The sequence below is a fragment of the Triticum aestivum genome, chromosome 3B (assembly GCF_018294505.1).
Source record: "Triticum aestivum cultivar Chinese Spring chromosome 3B, IWGSC CS RefSeq v2.1, whole genome shotgun sequence".
Lineage (NCBI taxonomy): Eukaryota > Viridiplantae > Streptophyta > Magnoliopsida > Poales > Poaceae > Triticum > Triticum aestivum.
Genome location: NC_057801.1, coordinates 505,707,826 through 505,712,382, shown reverse-complemented (window position 1 = coordinate 505,712,382; position 4,557 = coordinate 505,707,826). Strand labels below are relative to the sequence as shown.

General features: G+C 38.6%; 1 long non-coding RNA gene across 1 annotated transcript; it reads left to right on the top strand.

Moving 5' to 3' along the window:
• The first annotated feature begins 510 nt into the window (after window positions 1-510).
• LOC123070612 (uncharacterized) lies at window positions 511-3,845 on the top strand. The gene is made up of 5 exons (XR_006433859.1): window positions 511-949; window positions 1,044-1,188; window positions 2,252-2,332; window positions 2,986-3,076; window positions 3,596-3,845. It is a non-coding gene; the product is annotated as an uncharacterized lncRNA (long non-coding RNA).
• The last annotated feature ends 712 nt before the right edge of the window (window positions 3,846-4,557 follow it).

Here is a 4,557-nt window from a genome sequence, read left to right as displayed (position 1 = left end):
TTTCCTTATAAAATTTGACAAAATTTTAGAACTTTGACTTAGAACAAAAGCTAAAAACACACTTATTCGCGGACGAAGGGTGTATAAGTCAGCACGTTATACCATTGAAAATCTCATTTCATTAATTCAATGCTAATTTTTTATCACATATAACCCATATTTGGCTGGTCTAGTTTATACTCCCTCCGTTCCTAAATATAAGTATTTCTAGAGATTCAATTATGGACTACATATAGAGTAAAATGAGTGGATCTACACTCTAAAATATGTCTATATACATTCGTATGTAGTTCGCATTGAAATCTCTAAAAAGACTTATATTTAGGAACGGAGGAAGTAGTTAAAATTAAAATTTAAGATGCATACATTCATTGGAATGCAGGGAATATCTCTGGCAATTTTTGAGCTCGCGCCATATGTCTCACCGTACTTTCCCGCAAAACGCATTACACGCGCGAGACCTTCCCGGCCCAAAGGCCCGAAACCAGACCAACCAGGTCATATAAAAAGTTTTGAAACCCTAACTCCTCCCAAATCCCCTCCAGCGCCGCTCCCCCCTTCTACTCTCTCCACGATCCCCTCCCCTTCCCTCCCACCCCACCTTGTCGAGCCTTGATCTGGCCGGATCTTGCCAATCCACAAACGGATCTGGCCTAACCATCCCGCAGCTGCGCCGGCGGGCCACCAGGACGGCGGCGAGAACCACCAACCCATCTTGAGACCTCAACGACGGCGGGTACCAAGAATCGATGCTGCACCAACCGCGCGCGTCACAAGGAGGGTGGGTGTGGTTGCTGCCGGAGCAGTGAACTCTGCGCTTGGCGCTGGACCAGCGGGGGCTGGGTTGGCCGTGACGCTTGATTGGGTCGTTTCCAACTGCCCCGGCGTCGGCGGCGACGAGACGGTGCTGCCTCACTGTCGTCATCGCTTTTGATTTCAGCATCGGCCGGTCTCTTTCTTTTCTTTATGAACACTATCGATTTTTGAAGTTGTTGGGGCTGCCCAAATTGATGTTTGAATGTGCCAAATATACTCCTCTGTAGGTGCCAGCGTCCATGACATAATTTATCAATGGTGGGTTCAGTAGTAACTCAAATCTGTTGCTTTGTATGTGCCAGCGTGTGATGGAATTTATCATTGGTGGGTCTGGTAGTAACTCAAATCTGCTGCTATGTTGTTTTCAGCCTGGTAAGATAGTTGTTCATGCCACTTGCTTAACTGTGTTACCTGTTTTCAACTAGTGTACAAACAAACAAATTCTAGACAAGCATGAGTAGTGCAAGTATGCATTTGATAGTGCATCTTACCTGAGATGGACAAAGTCTTGCTTTGTTTAATTACACATAAACATGCATGGTAAAAACAAAATCCTGATTGATTACAGAGAAAGCAAGTTGATACTCCCATTACTGAGAACAAGCTTGGCTAGTTGAGAGTGTTCTACGCGAACTTCAGTCAGTTTTCCTGCATTTTACTATTCATAAATCATGTGTTCCGAACGCGCTATATTGAATCAATCCTATGGAAACTGAGTTCCAACAGTTTTCCCATGGAATTAATCCACTCAGAACATGCCCTAAGTAGTTTTGTTTGTGAACTGACTATGTACTAATGTACTTCTCCGTGGCCTAATTGTCAATGTGCAAGATGTACATTGGTAGTGCATTTTGTGTCACTTGCTCTATGGTTTTGCTGTCTGTAGTTACCCAGTAATCAGCCGACATTAATCTTAAGGTGTTTTAGTTGCCCAATTCTATAGGTAATAACAACCCATTGTTTATTTTTTAAGTTTGTTTTTATCAGAATTTTCACCGTAAGTACCAAGGGATTGAAGCATAGTCACCATTTTTTTGCTTGTATATGTGTGCATTAGACATTCTGTAATTAACTCATCAAAAATTAAAATTGGGTATGTCCATGCCATATATGCTCTCTACTATTGAGACATTATGATATGCCATTTTTTGTGTCATGTTAGCCTGGACAACCTTATGGTCTGAACCATTGTACTTGATGGTTTCCGTCTGTGTATCTATGGATGCACCCAATAGGTAGTATAGAATGTTTAATATTTTTCTCAAATATGGAAAGTGAAGTTATGGAAAATTTCTTTTGAGTAATTTGATACTATAATAGGTAGTAATATATTTAATCACATATATTGTCCTTTTGTCTTTCGTGTGGACATACATGTTACATCGCTCACAGAATGTTACTTGGCTCACTGAAAATTTGCATACTTATCAAACAGCTGCTGAGCTCTCTTTACTTTGGGCACTGTTTACCAGCATCTCAATCCCGACCTAGCAGGTCTGCTTACCAGCATCAACATGTACTTCTCTCTCCACTTCTCCTCTAGCAAAAATGCATGAATAGAGAATTCACATTAGTTTGTTACATTGAATCTCTTTGTGGTTAATTTCCCCATTCTGGAGGATTCATGCTTGTTCGCTACCCCCTTGTGTATTTTTCCAGAACACAACATTGGCTAAACAAACTGCTCATGGCTTCATTTATTCTGAGCATATTCATAGTATAGTGATATTTATTTATTTATTGCACCAGTATGTGAATCATACCCTATTGAATAGTATGTAACCACAACAAATGCCATATATTTATTTGATAATAGAGCATGTAAAATAGAACCTATCCCACATTGCTATTCTTTAAGATATTTATTAGTTTGATGAGTTACTCCTCTTGATAGTCAGAAAATTGCAACTACACGTTTCTTGCTTTGATATGATTCTTGCTTCTACTAACTGCAACACAATATGACAATGAGATTTTAAGTTTGAATTCATATATCATTGTATGGTTTATGATTTACATTTTCAAGGGTTGTTAATTATAACGTTCTGTTAAGTATGTGGTTGTTCTTTTGGAGACTAGGAAACAAGCTAACATACATTTTTGTCGGCAAGACTTTTACCTACCCTTTGATGTTACAGATTGCTAATCTTGCAATACAATTTTGTGCAGATGGAACATGCACATTAACTCGTTGACAAGTTTGGTCCAAACAATATGGAACATGGAGGGTGTCTTGTCCTGAGACCTGAGCCATTCACATGTATCGTAACGCTTTCCCTTACCTTTGGTGCATCATGCAAATGTATTTCTTTTTTCTAATTCCCCATCTGCTAATGAGTTACCTAAAGTTGAATCTATATTGAATACTCATTTACTTTAATAACTTGGTCAATACATGATGTGCACCTAGAAAAGTGTAGCTACACATTGGAATTTTAAATTTTATTTCAGGGTGGCATTTGTATTCTTTATCTGGAAATAATACTTGCTTTTTAACCTCTATTGTACTATCATGATAGTCGTTGTTAAGCTACAATGAGAACATTTCGTCCAACCTTTGTCCTATAGTGGGTGGTTGTCTTATGAAAAATACCTCGGTAATGTACTTTCTTGTGAAAAAATACCTGTGTACTGTACTATCATGACACTTTGGTTGTCTTATCATAATTGTAGTTATTTCCTTCTTATTATAGTATATGCGTCTTACAACAAAGATTTTTCAATTCAATTGCTATGTGGTCTGCATGTTCTTCTCATGTGTGATCTTTCTTAATGCCAGGATATTCTAAAATCCAGAAGAACTAGCTACTCATAAGTGGATGACAGTGAACATGAGAAGCTATGGTTTCCTGATTTGTTGTTATGTGTAGTGTTGTCATGAAGCATAGTGGTTCTGGCTTTGTGTAAAATCATTATAAGTATTGTACCTCTTTAGAGGAGTTCAACGTTGAACTATGTATGTGATTCATGTACCTGATGTATCCACTATGATGCCTATTGCTGAAACGAATATAACAATTTACTGATAATAATAGTTTCTGGCTGGAATTATCCACAATGCCTTTTTTGAGGTAAATCTACAATGCCTAGTGTAACAAAAATGTGCAAAATAATGATTCGGCCAAATTAACAAAATTAATGGGCTAAAATTGATAGCATCGGTCTCTGGATGTGGCCCAAAAATGAAACAGGCTAAAATGAATGGGTTGTATTGTTGGGCTTTGCTCATTTAGAAACCTTATTGGAATGGCCTGGTGATAATTGTGACCTTATTTTTAGTCATCGGTAATGCCATCAAGGCTGCCACATCATCACCTTAGCCACATGGCTGAAGCCATGTCAGATCCTACATGGTTCAAGTAGACCTCTAGTGACGAAAACAATTAGTCAAAGATGTACCGACCAAATGTTTTTGGTCATAGAATCTTTGACCAAAACATCCAAAAGGTCATGTTTGTTCGTTCTTGACGGCCAACTATTGACCACCCAAATATGGTCATAAAAAGGTCATAAATGGATAACAACGATGATTCTTTGACCAAAATTGAGGGTCACGATTGAGTGTTTTTCTTGTAGTGCAACAAGTCAAGTGGTGCTTACAAAGCCTCATGTGAAGCTCCCACATCATCAAGTGAGAAACGAACCTTCAATGAAGAATTGAGCCTAATGGTGAAGAACTTCAACAAGTTCTACAAGAGTAGAAGCAAGGAAAGAAGTTCCAAGTCAAGGTCTTACAATGAC